The 20,762-nt window shown below is 40.3% G+C and overlaps 1 long non-coding RNA gene across 1 annotated transcript in view; it reads left to right on the top strand.

Annotated features, from left to right (window-relative positions):
- Positions 1-20,762, top strand: part of LOC311517306 — a 59,192-nt gene that overhangs the window by 4,611 nt on the left and 33,819 nt on the right. Inside the window, exon 2 of the long non-coding RNA XR_014710655.1 lies at positions 19,829-19,988. This is a non-coding gene — a long non-coding RNA (uncharacterized lncRNA). The remainder of the gene's footprint in view (positions 1-19,828; positions 19,989-20,762) is intronic.

The following is a 20,762-nucleotide window of genomic DNA, read 5'->3' as shown; positions in this document are numbered from 1 at the left end:
GCAGTCTGTGTGAACATCCGGGAGACAGATTCTACCACCCTTACGAACATGGAGTTGTGGCTTCCCCCAGGAGTAGCATTATTGATTTCAGAGTTACTGCATGTGAAGTAAGGTGCTATTCAGCATGGGAGAGGCTATCACAATCTGGCCCCAGGAAAGGAGAAGATTTCTAAGGCTGGTAGACAGGGGGACAAGCAGGAGTAGCGGGACAAAATCAAGCTAAAGATAATTTAGGTACAAGATTAGGAAATATTTCCAAATGAGAAGATTGGGGTAGAAGTCTCACCGTTTGCGTCATTAAAAACTTGGCTGGACAAATCATTTGAGAATATACTTCACAGAAGGAAAATGAATTGCATGATCTAACAGGTCTTTCCTAGATCTAATTTATCTGAGTCTCTCATGCTAAGCAAAGGAATTTTAAATTAATCTATTTTTCGCCTTGCAATTATCCATATTCATTTTACTTATGCTAATTTATCTCCATCTATCACAGCTTCCAATTGAAGAATAATATTACTGATGGATGCCCACAAACTCTCTAAATGGTAGATTAGCAGTCCTCTGGTTAATACCTTGCAGTTCATTGCTGCAGGATGAATACATATATTTTTAGTGCTGCAGAGATGAAGTTGAAATGACTGAAAACCTTCCCCCTTTGACCAATTAAGTTAGTTATTTCCAGCATTTCTTCGGTTTATCTTGGAAGGCTCTTGAGACGTAATAATAGGTTTCAATAGAAGGAGTCATTACCACTGTGATACAAATGAAAATACCATACTTTTAAAACAGGACACCAAATTATTTCTAGTTTAGCAAAATGATCTCTAAAGCTGCTGTGATGGCTGATGCCTGTGCAAAACTCTGGGAATTTGAAAGGGTCCATTTTATAATGGACATGAATTATTCAGCCCCTGGGATTAGTCAGGTATACAGCGCAGAATGTCACAAAATAGCTTTTCAAACTAAAATGGGTGTTACTGGTGAATTTGCCTCTAGGATATGTATCTTCATCAGCATTTATTGTAAACGTCATCTGAATGATAAGACTTGAATCACTACAGTCAAATGTATTTTGTATAAGTTTGATTTTCATGTTCACATAACCAGCCAAATGCCAAGGCAAAAAGCAAGCTATGTGTTTGAGGTGATGCAAAACAAGACTGCTGATCAAATTTTGGGGGATAGGTTGTTTTGTTTGTCTACCTTTCTTGGTCTTTCTTTAGATGTGTTCTTCCTCCTTTTCCCACCATAGCCATTTTCAGTGCATCACTCAATCCTGTCTAGTTATTGTAAGCCTAATTTTTGACTCCCCATTTTGGAGGCTGGTTAAAGAAACACAGTGTAGCTTGTTAAGAAGAGAGGAGAGGGGTGAAAGGAGAAAAGCAGATTGAAGGCAGGCTGACTGGGGGTAATGCTTTAGGCAGATCCTCAGCTGAGCTCTGACAATTTACACCATTTGAGGACCTACCCCTTCATGTCTTGTCTTGTCAAAACAAAAGGGGAGAAAAAGCCTTATACTAAATTATTATTATTTACAAGCCCATAGCACATAGGAGCCCCAGTCATGGACCAGGATCTCCTCCTGCTAAGTAGTTTATGCTCACAGAACAAAAAGACAGCTCCAGCCCCAAAGAGCTTACACTGAGGAGAAATGAGTAAGGGAGGAAGGGTGAAACTGTGATCACCTTACTTGAAGTCAGTTGGATTTCTCCTGTGAGCAAGGTGATTGCATTTGGGCCCTAAAAATCTATTTCCCCTTGCATTGGGGCGGGGGGAGAGTGTGTGTGTGGGGGGGGGGAGAGAGAGAAAGAATCATTTCCCAGCGCTGGGAGTTGATGTAGATTCATCATCATAATAAAGGCTCAGTGAAATATTTTAAGGAGGTTATTCATCCCCACACAGAAATGAATGTGGGACCAGATCTTGGTATGATGGCAGTCAGCATAGCTCCCCTGAAGTCAATAGAGTTGCACTGACCTACACCACCTGAGGATGACACTCCAAGAAGTTGCTCAACTGACAGTTCTGAATATTGAGGTTATCTCCCTACCCCCTAAAAGAGGCTTAGCACGGGACTGCTGCAGTACATATTTTTTCTCCACACTATTCCACTGATATGTGCTTCAACCCTGATCTGAATGGAGTATCTTTAGGGATGAGATAACAGGTCTGTATGGATGGCACATCCAGTCCTTGGCCTCTTTGCTGATATGGCCATCAAGGACACCAGTCAAAGTGATGGCTTTTAGGATGTGTCCAACAAAACCACCAAGGCTGATGAAAATTATACAGAACCCAGCTCCAGTCCTCACCTGTCTTGCCCTCACCTCTCTCTTCTGCTCCATGGTACACTGACCTGTGCTTTTATATGTCTTGGGGACAAACATCTTTACAATGCACCCTCTGTAGTCAAGCAAGATAACATTCCCAATCCCTATCCTTTCTTTTCTCATCCCATTTTTCGACTTCTCCCCCATACCTAGTCAAGACTCTTCCCCATTGCTCCCCTCCATTTTCAGTGTTTTCAGTCCCTTGTCCTCCCAAAACCTGTTTCTCTTTCCCCACTTGAATAGTCTCTTTTCTCCATTGAGCCTTCTCCACACACAGAGACTGCTGTCTCTCCGCATCCCATCCCACAGTCCTGGCTGTTTTCCTCTAGCTAAGTGAGACATTGATGCTACTACTGCTGAAAGTTTGGAGGTGAGCAATCAAGACAACTAGTTCTGGCTTAGTCCTGCCATCTGCTCTCAAGTGGGAACAGCCGTCACCGTGGCATGTAGCAGGTAGAAGAGGATTTGTGCTGGAAGCCTTCCTGACTCCCTGCAACCCCAATAATATGTGAGGCTTTAGCAGGGTTGCAGGAGAGTGATGGGCATTCTAAATGAAGAAATATTATGTGATACTTGGCAGGAGACTTCCTGTTAAATGAAATATGAACCAATGGCTTTAGTGAATTTAGGTATTAGTCTATTGAGCCTTACCTGATGTTTATTATTATTATTATTATTAATTCAGAACATTTATATAGCCACCTAATATAAGTGTCACTTTACAAGCATACATAGCATGTTCCTTTCCTCAGAGACATCCCACATCCAATGTTCCTATTTTTCAAAGTCCCCTGATCACCTTAAAGATGATTGAATAATTAAAGATGTGAAGAGAAGAGGCCATAAACGATGGATGTTAAGGATGGATTTGATGGAGAAGGACAATGTTAAATGTGGAGGGCCCAGTATGCCAATAGCATTACTAAACCACTTGTTATTTATTCATGAAGAAGATCCTTTCAATTGAGTGAAATACCCACTCAGACTGGATATATCTGATATGGGCTGATTTCCAGAGCCACAAAGGGCAGATAGGCACTTAACTTCCATTAATGAGTTTTGGGTGCTTAACTACCCTTCTGTGCCTTTTGGAATATCCCCCATCACGGTTATTAGAGAATGCTCATAATGTTGATATTTATATTATCGTAATTAGGCCTGAGCATTGATTGGAATGAACATGGAAGTTCATGGCTCTGCTGTTGCACATTTTCAGCACTACATGGTTTTACTTTTAGAAAGTTTTGTTCACAACCAGGCTAGAAACACTAAAGAAAAACCCCAAACACATGATCAAAGACGACAAATAATGAAAAAGGGTGTGTGTGATGAGGGGCATTTTTTAGCAACCAGTGCCCAAGCCACTTCCAGTGATTGGACTGGAATATTGATGATTTTGTTTATTGCCAAGAGTAGCACCTGTTGTAAGGCCTTTGCACCAGCCTTAGCAGAACAAAGGCAAAGCTGGCAGGGAGGGGTGATCGCGAGGAGTGGGCCTGACTGCATCCTCCCTGATATGCTGGGGTAAGCATCTGTGAAAAAACAAAGTTGATCTATATTTGACTTCTGAGGGGGGGGGTGTGAGGGTCCAAGAGACTGCAAACTTTGCAAAAACACATCTGCATAACTAACAGCTTAAAAGTGCTTGTTTACTGGTTTTTGTTTGATGGACATGTCAATGTAATTGTAGCAGTTACGAACATATAAGGGGTAGAGGGTACTGAGGAATTTTGATTTGCCCTTTTGGATATTGAATCATAGATTTTAAGGTCAGAAGGGACCATTATGATCATCTAGTCTGACCTCCTGCACAACGCAGGCCACGGAATCTTACCCACCAACTCCTGTAACAAACCCCTAACTTATGTCTGAGCTACTGAAGTCCTCAAATCGTGGTTTAAAGACTTCAAGGTGCAGAGAATCCTCCAGCAAGTGACCCGTGCCCCACACTGCAGAGGAAGGCAAAAAAAACCCAGGGCCTCTGCCAATCTGCCCTGGCAGAAAATTCCTTCCCGACCTCAAATATGGCGATCAGCTAAACCCTGAGCATGTGGGCAGGACTCACCAGTCAGACACCCAGGAAAGAATTCTCTGTGATAACTCAGATCCCACCCCATCTAACATCCTATCACAGGCCATTGGGCATATCTACCATTAATAGTCGAAGATCAATTAATCTCTTGGAATCCCCAGCAACAAGCAGATAGCTGGCCACTTGAACCTGGTCATTTGACCACTCCAGACCTGAGTAACTATTGTTTGGGAGTGCTCTATAGCCCGTTGTGTTTGTATGTGCTTGAGACTAAATAAAGCCGAGACTTTGAGTAAAGGCATTCTGGTGAGAGTGCTGGGGACTAATAAAGTGAGTGCTTTAAGTAAAAGCACTTTATATGGTGTGATTTGTGCCAACCACATAGCAGATGGAGGTGCTGCATCTTCCTTGGTTGATTTCCTGATACCACCTCGCAGACAGCTTTGGATTTAGGGAACCCTATGTGCACCTTGTCCCTTCTAGGAATAGCGGCCATAACTGTGGCCATTCCCACAAGCTCTGTAGCTTTCTCCAGGTTGATATGAAAGCATTAAAGATTGCTGGAAGTGACTTGTATGAAATACAATCCATTTCCCTTGGTGCTGGAAGTGCACAAGACTCTTTAAATGATGTTTACTTGTTTCCTTAAGGCAAAACTAGACAGTCATGCATCTTTATGTGCTGCTTTTCTTGTGAGATGAAGAAACTAAACCAGGATCAAAGACTCTCTTAGGGCATCTTGAGGAAAGGCCTTAATTCAGCAGCCCCGCTCCTATTCAGCAAAGCAGGTAGGTATATAACTTTACTGAACAGGGATGGACTTAAGCATAGGCCTAAATGCTTTCCTGAATTGATGCTTTACATCCAGTGTGTGAGTTTAATGTTTCTACATTACCATGCTGAGTTGTCTTTCTTTTTCAACAGGTGTGTATTAGAATGAAAGAAATAGACCCACACAAACTTGCGGTCACTTGGGAAGTTAGAACTCAGTGCCTCTAGACACCTCTTTTTTCATCTTGTATTTATTTCTCCCTCTTCTTTATAAATTGATAAGCCTTAAGTAGGTCAGGTGGCTGAGGAAACCAGCTGCAGCGATCTGTACACTATGATTTACTTAATCAGCTGAACACTGCAAGCCTACTTGGGCAGCCTTGCATGAAGCATTGTAGAGATGAAAAAGGGTATCAGACTAGAAACGAGGTTATCAGAGGTCATACAGGGAGCACTCCAGGGTCTGCAATTAAGCCCACTATTCAGTGCTTTGTGTCTCAGCTTTTATAGTTATCTAGATGTGTTCTACAAAGCCTCTTTATTTGGAGTGTAATTTATGGTCTCTGCTGTGTTTACAACTGCAACCATCTGTAGCTGTGATTCCTACTTCTATTTATGTCAAATGATTCCTCACCAACTTCGCTACATTTTCAACTGTGCTAAATATAACTTTGCCCAATTGTACACTGCTTAAATAAATTCGAAATTGTACAGTTCTCCACTCTGCAAAACCATCAGTGACAATTTATGAGCAGACAGCCCTTCTCTTTAAGAACGTTACTATTTATCTGGCTACTCTAGAGATGATTTGAGTTCAACTGTAACTATTTGGTTACCTTAAAACACTTACTCTGGTAGACTTTATAAATTACCAGCTTCACTCATAACTCATTGTTAATGTATTAGTCTTTAGCATAGAGACTTGCAAAAAAACCCTTCTTCTGTAGATAGATTAATTTTGAAAGACTTTATTAATTATTATGTGTTGTAGTAGTGCCTAAGAGTCAGAGTGATGGACTAGGCCCCCATTATGTTAGTCACCGTTGTCATGGGGTACACTCACCACTGGGGTGCCTCCTTGTTGCTCATCTAGAGATTAGCTTTTAACTGGTCTGACGCCCCTCTATCAGTTGCTCACCCCAGGGTGTCTCTCTCTCTCTCCAGACTCAGGTTACTCCCTCTTTGTGGCATGGCCCTTCAGCCAGCTCAGTGTCATTTTTCCTTTAAGGGGTATCAAAATCCCGCTGTATGAACTATCTCATGCAATCTACCAATCCACTGCCCCAATTGTGCCACTTCCCTGGTGGCTGGTAGGGGAACCTGGGCCCGCCCCCAACTCCAGCTTCCAGTCCAGGAACCCTATGTCTATCAACCATGGTCTATGCAATCCCAGACCCTGTTGCTGTTTCTTTGGGATCCTTCCTACCTTTCTTCTCTAGATCTGGCCCCCTCTGGGTTATCACTGGAGCTTCATCTGCTCCCTGTGGCTATTTCACCCCCTCTTAGATTCTTGCCAGTGTCTGTATTCCCAGGCAGGATCCCAAGGCTTACTCTTTTCCAGATCCCATCCTTGTCTCTTCTTTAAGGAGTGACTTCCTGCATCCCCTTTTCATTCATCACTTCCTGGTTTTATACCAACTCAGCTGGCCCCAGCCTAACTGGGTTTCAACATCATTTAGAGCTATCAGCCCTGACTTCCCTTCAGATGCAGCCTATCATGGGCTTAGATGGCCCTTTCTGTGTAGTCAGGCTTTGGGTGGGGTAGACACTTAACATAGCTGTGAAGACACAGAACAAAAAAATGGTCCATGCCACAAAGAGACTACAATCTTGGTAAGAAAATCTCATGGTAATCTGGGCATAAGCAAATAACATGTTTAGTATGGCCAAATGTAAATGTATATCTCTAGGAACAAAAAGAAAAGGAGTACTTGTGGCACCTTAGAGACTAACCAATTTATTTGAGCATAAGTTTTCGTGAGCTACAGCTCACTTCATCGGATGCGTACTGTGGAAAGTACAGAAGATCTTTTTATACACACAAACCATGAAAAAATGGGTGTTTACCACTACAAAAGGTTTTCTCTCCCTCCTCCGCACTCTCCTGCTGGTAATAGCTTATCTAAAGTGATCACTCTCCTTACATTGCGTATGATAATCAAGGTGGGCCATTTCCAGCACAAATCCAGGTTTTCTCTTCCCTCCCCCCTTTCTAAAAGAAAAAGGGGCGGGAGAAGAAAACCTGGATTTGTGCTGGAAATGGCCCACCTTGATTATCATACGCAATGTAAGGAGAGTGATCACTTTAGATAAGCTATTACCAGCAGGAGAGTAGGATGGGGGGAGAGAAAACCTTTTGTAGTGGAAAACACCCATTTTTTCATGGTTTGTGTGTATAAAAAGATCTTCTATACTTTCCACAGTATGCATCCGATGAAGTGAGCTGTAGCTCACGAAAGCTTATGCTCAAATAAATTGGTTAGTCTCTAAGGTGCCACAAGTACTCCTTTTTGCGAATACAGACTAACACGGCTGTTACTCTGAACCTCTAGGAACAAAGAATTTAGGCCATACTTACAGGATGGGGGTCTCTATCCTAAGAAGCAGTGACTTTGAAAAGACTTGGGGGTCCTGGTCAATAATCATAAACAGGATCTTGACTAGGAGCATAGATGATATTTTACCTCTGCATTTAGCACTGGTGTCACTGATGCCAGAATACTGTGTCCAGTTCTGGTGTCCACAATTCAAGAAGGATGTTGAAAAATTGGAGAGGGTTCTGAGAAAAGTCACAAGAATGATTAAAGGATTGAAAAACATGCCTTATGGTGATAGACTTAAGCAGCTTAGTCTGTTTTAACAAAGAGAAGGTTTAGGGGTGATCTGATCTCAGTCTGTAAGTACCTACTTGAGAAAAAAATATTTAATAATGAACTCTTCAATCCAGCAGACAAAGGTATAACAAGATCCAATGACTGGAAGTTGAAATTAGACAAATTCAGATAGGAAATAAGGTGTACATTTTTAACAGTGAGAGTAATTAACTGTTGGAACAATTTACCAAGGATTGTGGTAGATGAGCTATCACTCCCAATTTTAAATCAAGATTTTTTTTTCTGAAAGATATACAGTAGTAAAAAAATGAATTATTTTGGGTAAGTGCTATGACCTGTGTTATTCAGGAAGTCAGATTATATGATCACTGTGGTCTCTTTTGACCCTGGAATGTATGAATCTAAGGATAAAACGAGACAACAGGTATTTACACACAGACTTGAGGAGCGGACACTAGGAAATAATGAGACAATATTGGTCAACATGATAACACTAGCTTGGCACAGCAGCTGCCTAACTGTTGACGAGGTTTTTATAGGCATTCGTATTACACCATTGGTGTACATGGGGTTTTACCCATATAAAAATTAAGGTCATTGCCCAGAAGATCTTACAATTTTAAGACTCAGTCTAACAATGCAGTCAAGTCACTTGATTGGACTGAGCCCTAAATTAGATAGAGAACTCAACAATGCTACTTTGAGCAATAGAGAAGAGTGAAAGGAGATTTTAGCACCCCCCAGAAAAGAAAAATGTGGCAATCATTTGTCAGTCACTATTGCCTCTTTGAGTGATATAAGTCTTGGCTGTGTTTTATTATTGTGAAGACTGGGGTTATTGCTATGCAAAAAATTTTGGTCTACATGCTTTGTACAAATATTATGAATATATTTTCACTACAGTCAGCCCAAATCTCTGATATTTCTGCTTTGTGTAAATGGCTACCCTGTTATGCCATCCACAGCTAGGGTACCTATAGCACCAGCATAGTCAAATACATTAAGACCCCAGTTCAACAAAGTACATTAGCATGTGGGTATCTTTAGAAATGTGAGCAGTCCCAGTGACTTCAAAAATACATTTGGAAGAGTTGCAGAGTAACGGTGCCTTGTTCTGTATCTGAGGACAATGCCTGTTGTAGCCTCTACTAGGGCAGTGCTTCTGGACACCATTCCAAACTCACAGGAGAGCCTAAAAAAACCACGGTCTGTTACCCTTTCTCTGAGTGACTTAAATGCTGTCCAGTTCTTTGAAGGACATTAGTGGAAATATAACAAGAGCAGTAAAATTTACATCCCACGACATAGGGAATCTGGGTGGGGAATGGAAACACAATGAGGAAAATATAAGATGTGTACTGATACTAATCTGTGTCCTTTGTTATAGGGCGAGTGGAAATAGAATTTTAGGAAGGCAGCTGAGATGCTTGAACTAGATTCCTAGTATTTCACATTACACCTATATGGGTGAATGCTTTATATTTAAGATGGTACTTACACCTTAGCTATGTCATCTGTGTCCACTTTTAGACTTTCCTTGGAACTGTGAATTTTCAACAGTTTACCGGACATGGTGGGCCAAATATACTTGTAAATTGTTTGGGAATTTCCATAAAACCAGTGTGGGGTGATGTGTAATCCTGGCCCACCCATCCCTGTCTTCAGACCTTCAAGTCCCTTCCTCGCTAAATGATGATGTGTAGAGAACCCTCCGTTGGCTTTAGAGGATGTCATGGAAGTGGTTGATTTTTGCCTCTTCTTCTTGAGAGTGGGGGAGATCTGTCCATAATCCAACACAAGCGTTTCAAGGTTTAATAATGGCCAAAGTGACACATTTTTTCGAGTTCAAATCCAAAGTGGCATCTACGATTCCATGGGTTCCACAGAACAAACCTGATAGCTGTCACGTCAACTGAAAAATTGTGAGAAACTCCCAAGATGGAACAAAGAAAGTTTAGATTTTAACCTGAGAGTTTCAAACACAACAACCCGAACAAATTGCATTGCTCACAAGCCATCCGTTGTCACAGTTGTACTCTACATGAGCAGCTAAAAATGTAATTGGAAGGGGGTGCAATGATACTTTTGTATTCATAATCTGTTCATCCAAAGGTCCAATTATGAATCTAATATATTTCCATTTTTTCCATAGTGGTAGTTTAGAAATATTTACTCTGTGCAACCTTAACTACATTCCATATATAATAAAAAAGTATTGTCATATATTGTATGTATACACAGTAGAGATATGCCACAAGGGTGAAGCTCATCTTTTCTGGAAATAGAGCATTCACAGAAGCTGCTGTAAGACTGTGAAATGAACTTCCCCAAGAATTAAGGACCATCACAAACCTTCATCACCTTCCACTCCAAGTGCAAGACACATTTCCTTGACCTTGCTTTCTCTGATATGAACACATAAGTATTTAAAAAACATACCAAAACAAAATGCTACACTGAACACACTGTTCCCCTCCCCTTCTCCCATCCCATGCCCAGGGAGAGGTTAGGATTAAAAACAAACCCCATGTGACAGATGTTAGTCATGTCACTTAGTGTTACTGGAAGGCACTTGGATACTACAGCCATGAGGATGGTTTAAGAACATATATAGAATAGAAGAGGTGCACAAAGTAAAACAAAATTCCTCTTCCTCTCCCCTTCAAGAAAACAGAGAGCACTGAGAGCCTAAATGTCCCCTCAGTTATATCCATGGAATTCCACTGTGTCAAATTCTGTGCTGTCTTACACTCTGCAGCTCCTTTGAAATTAATATGGCTGCATGAGTGTTGCAAAGAATGTATCCATCTATAATGAATCTATGCAATTTCAACTAGTTGAAATAAAAACTGAAATTTACATTTTCTAACGTATTGCTCGTTTATGCAAAAATCAATTCACAAGAGAGAGAACTAGACCCTGATCCTGCAACTGGCCTTATATATGTCAACTCCTCAGCTTCCATGGAACCCTATTTTCTTGAATGCAGTTTGAGAACAGAGAATTGCCTGTGTGGAGTCAGTTGCAGGATTGAGGCGTTGGTCCTTAAAGTAGCAGCATAAGAGTTTCAGCTAAGAAATGCTTATTTACCTGCTGGAGCTGAATCAAGAAGCTCTGAAATGCCTGCTGCTGATTCAGTGAGAATGAGTTTTATTTCTCACCAGGCGTGCTGTAAACACAGTGGAAAAATTACATTTCACACCAATGCCTTATGTGGATTTAGAAAACCCCTTGCTCCCCGCCCCTTCTATTTTTGTGATAATTTCATACGAACGCATCCTTCGATTGTATTAAAAGTAAGACCCTAAAACTGATCTTCATGAAAAGGGCGGTGGAAAGGGAATCTCACTCTTACTTTATTTATAGCTTCATGCTCAGAGATCAGAAGACGACATCCATGATTTGTTCAAATCATATTAAAGACAAGAGTGACGGCAATAGAACATCTTGCCATAAAACTACAGAAAAGCTGCTGCTGCTTTTCTCTTTCCTTTGAAGTCAGAGGGAGTTGCTCAGTATCCTGCAGCAGGAAAACTGGGAGGTTAAGGATTTCAGACCTGATGCTTGACCAATAAGCACCAACCTCTCTGTTATACCTTCTTTTTCTCTCCCCCATGCCCATTCCACCCCACATAAGATATTTGATCTAACTAGTTCAAGTAACAATCGCAGTGAAGCCACGCAAGGGGCAGCATATGGTAGCCATTCATGTATACACTCAGCATCCTGGACAGGATTGTACAGCCTGTCCTTTCACAACTTCACTCCTACAGTACCACCCAGAATCCTGGTTAATTACCTGCAGAGCTACTGGGCCCAAGCGAATTAGATGAAAGCTAGCTTGGGGATGTCTACAAGTGCTGCACTGACACCTCTGATCGCAGTGTAGACCTACCTTATGGGGGGTGGAGTGGGCATATGGGAGAGAGGAAGGTGGGACAGGTGCTTATTGGTCAAGAATCAGGTTGCAACCACACCCTGTGATTGAAATATAGACACACCCTTAAGATCAACCTCCAAAGGTTACCGGTGTGTATTTAAGGCTAAATCCTGCTTTGACTTTAGGCAGTAGTTCTGATGAAATTCAGTGGAGCTATCTGCCTGAATAATAGAAGCAATATCTGGCCCTTGCTGCGTGTATAGTTAGACCTTGAAAGATGGAGGTACATGATATCTTAAGGTTTATGTGTTTGTTCTGTTTTTCAATATTTCTTGCAAATTAACTGGATTATATCAGCAATGAAGTAACATTGATCCTTTTGAAAAACAGTAATACTCTTTATTTTGAGATGAAAGGAAGCTTCATGTGTGTTTATATTTCACATTTACCCTCAGCACAAAAGGACAACTGGGAAGTTAAAAAGTTTAACATGTTATCTTTTACAAATGTATCAAACTGTTAGTGTTAATTACCCATCAAAAATAGTAAAATCTGTTTTAAAAGCAAAGAGCACAGCATTTGCATAAGTTTCCAATTAGAGGCTTTTTTCTTTTTTCTTCTTTGTTTTTTTACAAATTAAAAATATGCATTGTAGAGGGGATTACCAATAATATTTTTAATTTAAAATTTAGCTTTCCAACAGTGACCTAAAATAGTTGCTCACAATTTAAATCATTTCTTCAAAAAAATCATTGTGTGACTTTGAGTCACTTTGATCTCCAAGGACTCAAATCTGGTTTAGGTTACTAGCTCAAGTAATTAGATAATCTTAGCTTGCTCCCAAGTGGACACTAACACTGCTATACTATTTAGCAAATACTTTGTTCAAATGAAGGTCGGTTTAAATGCTCATGGAAACTGAATCATTTTACAAATTTCCCATGAGTGTTAACTTAAAACCTGGCCTGATAAATATTTCCAAAGAGATCAGTTATTCTAAATTATCAGCTTATTAAAGGATGCAAATAATTTAAGTCTAAAAATATTTTTTCATATTCTTACCATTCTGTTTAGAGAGATCATTGAAATAACAATTTCACCTTCTGGTGGAGAAGACCGCTTCCCCTGAAATTCAATAGGAACTATACATGTGCCTCCAAGAACAGAATGTAATGATACAAATTGGTCTTGATTCCATAAAACCTGACAATATCCTTTGTGGAAAACTTAATCTGGACCTGAATATCTGAAAGTCAAATTAATTGAATTTGCATTTCTCAGCACTTAACGCATGAAATGCAATAACTGAGAAATTTTCAGTCCATCCAAATCTGGGACATAGACTCATCGGACTGGAAGGGATCTGGAGTGCTCATCTAGTCCAGTCCCCTGCACTCATGGCAGAGCTAAGTATTATGTAGATGATCCCTGACAGGTGTTTGTCTAACCTGCTCTTAAAAACCCACAATGACAGAGATTGCATAACCTCCCTGGGCAATTTATTCCAGTGCTTAACCATCCTGACAGTTAAGAAGTTTTTCCTAATGTTCAACCTAAACCACCCTTGCTGCAATTTAAGCCCATTTATTCTTGTCTTGTATATACTGGAAATCTTATGAGAAAATGTGTTATCAGTCCAGCTTCTTGATCAAAGATTTTTTTTAAGCTTCCAATGCGCATCTGAGCATATCTGAACCAAGCCTCTGAACTCTCTGAGGCTCATCCATCATGCTCTGTCATACAGCATTGTAATACGACTGTAGCATGCCGGAGGGAACATGTGTGCCAGTATAGGAGATTGCAAATATAAGAATGCAATCTGTTTTGAAAAATCTCCTGCCCTTTGTGTTTATTACATTCTCAAGGAAGGAATTACCCTGAAGAATTGTATTTGTATTTATTACATTCTCAAGGAAGGAATTACCCTGAAGAATTAGTTTGGTTTTACAACCTGATTCTTTTAAAATTTCCCAAGCGTAGAGTTAGCCACAGCATCTCAGCTAAATGCCAACTTACTGCAGTTTCAGTTAATTATATTGTTCTCCATCTCTTGAAATCATTGTGCAATAGCACTAGAGATGTTCAGATCTCTAGCTACACAAACATCATAAACAATCCACTCAAGGTCTCTCCCTGCATCTCACCAAAAGCACAGAGTCTCAACTCCTGCCATGACCATATCTCAGGGGTGGCCAAACTTGCTGACCCTCCAAGTCACATATGACAATCTTCAGAAGTTCGAGAGCCAGGGCACACCTGCCAGGACTCGGGGCTTCAGCCCCTTTCCTGCTGAAGCCTCAAGCCCCAGCAGGTGTGCCCCACAGGGCTGGAGTTCCGAGACCCCCATCCCCATTGGGAAGAAGTCCCTACTCCACCAGCCTGCTTGAAAGCAGAGGTCCCAAGCTCACCTCCCCCAGTCTGGTAGGTAGAGAATGTGGGGAGAGGGCAGAGGGCTCCGTGAGCTGCACTTTAAGGAGCTGCATGTAGCTCGTAAGCCACAGTGTGGCCATCCTTGCCATACCTGTTTCACAGTCCTGTACCTTTGTGGGCCTTCCATCCTCACTCCTACTGCTACATCACAGACAGAATACCTGGGTGTTACTATGTGTTATAAGCTAATGAGGCATGCAAGTCATTTCCAATTATACCACTACATTATGTATTCTACAGTCCACTTATTTTAGAGAAAGGTGAGTTTGGAAGCATTTTGGAGCACTTTAGGCATTTTTAAGAGTTCGTTATTAGTGGCCAAAAATATTAAGTATGTAATTAAAAATTTCAAAAGAAATTACAGGGGTTTTTTTTTGTCCTAAGAATTTTTTTTCATTTGGGTGAGGAACCCCACCCCGCATGCTGGCACGTATTTTCTTCACTATTTTTACTTTTTTCTTGTTTTATCCACTGAAAAAGTAAAACAGCAACTGTGTATGTGTGTGTGTGTGGGGGGGGAGGGAATCCACTAATCTGACTCTTCTCCAGGACTGAATGGAGTCTTTCAGTCTCCAACCACTGTAATTTTCAGTTAGAAATTCAGCATTTGGGGACAGGAAGCATTCATTTCATTTGTGGTTTTTTTATAGTAGTTGTTTGAAACTGTTCAGAGTTTTAGAAATTAGAAGTATTCCTGGATAAAATGGATTAGTAGGCAGAGTACAGATAAAATGGTCAAAGTTATGTGTTGCGCCTATGTGTAATAATAACAACATCACTTAGCATTTATATAGCTATCATAGAATCCTGGAGAAAACACTTAATTACCTTACAAATTGATCTGCACAGTTTTAGATTTTTATGGATCCCTGGCTCAAATACTAATCACTTTTATGGTAAGAAAATGCCTAAGCAAAGCTTCAGTTTACAAAACTGAAGCAAGAGCATTCAGCTTGAAAGTATTATCTATTTGGTTTGTATTATCCACAAACTGGCCCAGTCCTTTCTTATTATCCTTCTGTGAATAGCTGGATGCTTTTCCCAAAGGTGTATTTTTTCTGCTTACATCACTGAGTTTACATGTCAGCAGTAATCGCAACATCCAATCTAATCTCATTTAAACTCTTAAAGTGCTGTTGTTTGATCATGTGTGTATTCCTGTTCCATTCCCATTCTCCCTGGTCATGGACATCTAAAATGATTCCTCCGTGTGGTGTTGATCTGCTTCCCTATTAAGTCCTTATTTACCCAGTATTGTATATAGTAACCTTTGGGATTCTGTGGAACTTTAAGCAAATCTTATGTGACCTAGTTATAGTATGTGTTGTTGAGAACATGTAGGGACTGAAGTCATTACTGGCTACACACTTCTAAAGCACAGCTGGTGGTGTCAGTTTGTTCCCTAGTACAGAGGTGTTCACATCATAGAACTCACAACAAAAATTAACATAAATTGGTACTCTGTATTGTGACATAGTTGTGATCCCCAGAATTTGCAGACTTGGGGGCGGGGCGCAAAGGATGTAAGTGACTTGCCCTAGATCACACACCAAATTAGTGGCAGAGGCAAAACTTTTACCTGTCTAAAATCTAGCTCAGCTTTTGTTTAAAGTTTCAACAAACATAACGTATAGCACACATGGTTCATGTGTTCCCAGCCAGACAATCCTCTTAGCAGCAAGCAGTCATACCTAGAAGGTACAGGAGTAATTATGACTAATCAATTTAGCAAATTAGAGACACCCAGCCAAGAATGTTAAAAATCAAGTAAATCTAATGCATGATTTTTATTTATTTATTTATTTTTTAAGATAAGCATGATTGTGTAATGAGAGGCCTGGACTTCACATGCTCCATGGCCATCTTGTGTTTGGACTTGGCATAACCCACAGCCATTTTGTATGCTCAGTCACCCTAAGTTTGAAACAAAACTATAGAGTCAAGAGAATTTGGCTTTGGCTTAGGCTTAGCCAGCTAGAGAAGTATCAGATGTAGCATTACTAACAGGGACAGATACAGTAAAATCACAGGTTCATGGGAATAGAAGGTCCATATTCGCAATAGAATACGCAAGCTAACCTTGAGTTTCTGAAAGTTTCTTACTAGTGTCTGTGTGAGTTTTTGTTAAAAGTTGCTTTTGCTGATAAGTAGAAATTAAAAGGTTTTGCTGTTGCTAGGAAAATGGTTTTAGCTCACTGGGGTTTATGCTTGGTGAAATTTATTTTATAGTCATGCTTTAATTAAAATAATTGGTGAAGGCATAAATAAGAGAAACCCTCATTTCAGCTATATAATGAGGGTCAAAAGACAAGCTCTTTGGAACATAACTCTGGAACACAGCTCAAGACCAGAGCTGCCAGAACTCTTAATCCCTGCAGGACCATACTGTGGAGCCCCAGATCAGTCATGATCCTGACTGGTCATCAAAAGAAGTCAGTCTGCTTTATTGGGAGTGTTGAGCATTAGATGCTTGGCATGTATATTCGGCTGATGAATTAATTTCTAATAAATACATGTACATGTTTAAGGACACTGTGTGAAGGCTCTTTCACTGGGAAAAGATTCCACTAACCCACAGAGGGGCATTGCAACCCAGCGCCCAGGGAGGGTAGGTGATGGGAGCCCTAAATTGTGCAGGGAACAGTTGTGTCCTGATGCCATTGTGAGTCTAGCTATGTGCTGACTGATTCCTGGTATCTATTATCTGAGTCTGAGTTTTCCTGACTCTTTTATGAATGTCAGCTGATGGAAGTATCTGCCTAAAGAAGGGGATAGGATGAAGTTTCGCTTCTTTTCTCAGAATGGACTGGAATTATCTAAAGATATAGCTGATAATTATCCATCAGTGCATGGATCTGATGATGCTCTAATATAAGAGAGAAATCCATCACTGAACTATGCCTGAATTGAATTGAGCCCTATATGTCTGTAATTGAAAACGAAGCTAGATCCAAATCCCCATCTAATCTCACCAGGTGTTTCACTGATAAAACATTTTGTAAATAAATTCAAAACTGCATAACCCTTAACATGGAACCCATTGCCCCAGGAGGTCATTGAGGCTAAGGATTTAACAAGATTCAAAACAGGATGCAATATTTGTAGGGATATGAAGAATAGAGTTTTCTGCTTTAATGAAAACAAAAAATTGGTAAGGGTTATTAAACTTTGTGCTTTATGGCTTAAGCCAAACTCTATCTATCAGGGAACAGAAGTAACCTATGCAGGGAGCAGATTATCCCACATCTGCCCACTGTGGGATTCTTACACTTTCCTCTGAATCATCTGGTGCTCCACTGTTGGTGCTAGCATACTGGACTAGAGGGACCTTGGGTCTGATCCAGTGTGACAGTTCCTATGTTTCTAACTATGTTTATAACCCAGCAGGGTAGATTACTTTCCTTCCTTTCAGGGATCCTAAAGGTAGATACCAGGCAGTTTACTGTGTGAAATCTCTGTCTGATTATACTAAAAAGTCCTTCAATGTTCAATGCTGCCATGCTGTTTTTCATAGGAATAGAGATTTGACTCTTTTCCTCTCCTATAATACTGTGGAGCACACTGTCTGCTGGTTAGTTACCAGTCTCTGTTACAAAGATGCTGCATTTTAGTTGTGTGTGTACATTCCCACACACCCCATTACTATTCTTTTGGGATGGAGAGTATATATCGACACATAGACTCTAATCTCCCTTGCAGTGATAACTCGATTGAAGTCAGTAAGGATCAGAGCTTCAAAAGAGCTCAGCTCCCATTTGGGCATCAAAGCAGGTGGTGAAATTTCTAAAAAGAGTCCAGCACCTTGGAGTCTGGTCCTTATTTAGGTGCCTACATTTGAACTCAGCTCTTTTGCAAATCGGGGTCCAGTTTTGGATGCTGAACACTTGAAAATCTGTTCTAGGGTGATACTACTGGTAGAAACAGAGTATGTGAGATCAGAATCAGGCCCATGGTTTGTAAAGAACTGTGGATTCCTTCAGAATGAAAGACGTTATAGAACTATAAAAAATAATATTTGATGTGGCCTTTAATGTAGACAGCAATTTATTGCATGCTTCTGAAAGATGTATGCTGTTTCTGCATGTGCAGTTCCCACTAGAATTTAGGAGAGTTACACAGAGGTATCCAAAAGATAATGAAGTGAAGTCGTTTGTATGAAATTGACTCCTCAGGTCACTGTGTCCAGTGTAGCAATTGCAGAGCAGTAACAAAACAGTTAATCCATCACACTTTCAGCAACAGTTTTCAAACTGTCAGCATATCGAATACGGTCACTGTGACAGCCTGTGCCTTTCTACCCCACCATTTCTAACAACCTGCTTTCTAAATTGTTCTCAGGGAGCTACTCTGTCCACTAGACTGCCTTGTTTACAAGGCTATCAACCAACTGTGATGTATTAATTGAGAGCACGATGTTAGGCTTCGCTGCCTGTGATTTCCAAAATAACAAATCTGTGGTCTGTAAGAGAACAGACTCCCTTTTCCATTGCCCTCCTGAGAGGAAAACTAGGTTGTCACATGTAACATTATTGATGCCTTTGCCTGTTGGAACTATACGCAAGGTTCCAGTGAGAGAGAAGCAAAACAATTAATGTGGGGTCAAATGGATCTGGGTATCTAATGGCAAGATACAGTAACAGAGTGGCAAAAGTTCCATAATCAAGCAGAAAGACTAATTGTTGGAAGGCATCATTGGGGGCATGCATTTATTTAATAGAATAAACAAAGTCTTGGACTTTACTCAATTTTCACTCAGTCCTTTCTCAAGCAAAACTCTCATTGACTTAAATGGGAATTGTGGGTGCTCAGCACCTCTCAAGATTTGGCCAGTGGCAGCTTTGGTTAGTAAGGACTGAGTAGAAATTAAATTGAATGAGGACTTCAGGATTTGAGCCCGAAGGTACCAATTTAATGGCTAGTGGTTTTGTTATGTCTTAATGTTGCCTGTAAGATCTTTATATTTGCGTTTGCCACATCTCAGGGTGGAAGCAAACATTTTAAGAATTTCACAGATCAGAGATAAAATGGCACAAAATCAACCATATATGTTATTTTATGTTTCTCATAATTTGATGGGGGTTTTTTTCAGCTTTGCCTTCAGCAGTTCAGTTTCTGACAAAACAGGTGTTGCTTGCTCACATTACTTGTTCTTTGATTGCCATATCACTGTCCACGCTCAGAAGAAACATTGCATCACTGCCTTTCCTGTGCCCTTGGTGTGGATCTGGAGGCTTACTTAGAACCAGGCCTCCACAGAACAGAGAGCATGAGCAGAGGGTCCCGTTGAGGAGCAATGACTTTTTGGTCTTCTTTAAAAACAATATTCTAATAAACATGGAAGCCTAAAATGTCCCATGTGTGTGACTGCTAAAGACCCAACCTCTTAAATCCTGGATTCTGCAGGCATCTTGAGACATCTGGTCCAATCCAATGGAGTTAAGGAAACAACAGATAGAACCTGTCCTTTGAATGGCTGAGTGTGAGAGGAGGAGTTTCCAAATAAATGCTTCTCTTTGTGCTTATCATTCTTTCCATCCTTTCCTTGCAGGTGATGGAACCAAAGAACCATCGTTCAGAGAGGACTGAGTTGAGAACTGCACACATCTGACAGAAGGTATCAGAGGAACCTGGGGCTGTATTAATGGAGCTGAAATTTAGATACAGCAATGGCAATATCTATCACTTTATTCTTTGCCATTTTGCTTCTGGTAGGTGCATCATAATTATGTTGGGGTGCAATATTTATTTCTAGGATAACACTAAATTATTATTTTTTCTATACCCATTTAAGGCAGTGGTAAAAATCACTGCAGCTTTTCTTTTGCAGCTGAGATTTTTCAGGGTGAATTGAGTTAAGACAACGCTGAGTACATCTGAAAATCTTATACTTAAAGGGCATCTTCATTTCCAAAAACAGATGTCCACAGATGACATTACTTTAAACACTGAAGCAGGAAAAGCATTCATTTGCCATTTGGACCTACTGATTGCAACCGAAAAAGAACATAGTCCACATTTGTTTAATGTGAGAATGGGCACCAAATTATATAAAAGGCAAAAAGTATAAAATAAGGCATTGTACTGTGAAATGCATCAAGTGACAATTACATCCTCCGCACTTGACCATTTTATTCAAAGCTACTGGGCATGTGTAATAAAGTAATTGTTACCAAGAGAGTGAACAGAGAGCTGCCAAATTAATTAGAAACCATTAAGAAAATATTCAGAAATAGTTTAGCTATCTAAGAACACAATCTTGCAAGGTGCTGAGTCTAGATTCAGCAAAGTACTTAAGTATGTGCTTAAATGTAAGCATGTGTGTAGACCTATTGATTTCAAGGGAACTACATACTTAGTTGAAATTAAGCATATGCTCACATTCTTTGCTGCATCGGGACCAGAATTCTCTGGATTGAGCCATTATGTTGCTAGTGTGTGAGTAGGAACAGAAAAATAGGACCAATATGTGATTACAATTCTAG

The sequence above is a fragment of the Lepidochelys olivacea genome (genome assembly GCF_965140295.1).
Source record: "Lepidochelys olivacea isolate rLepOli2 genome assembly, chromosome: 2".
Lineage (NCBI taxonomy): Eukaryota > Metazoa > Chordata > Testudines > Cheloniidae > Lepidochelys > Lepidochelys olivacea.
Note: the sequence above shows the minus strand (reverse complement) of the source record. Positions and strands in the feature narration are given on the sequence as shown.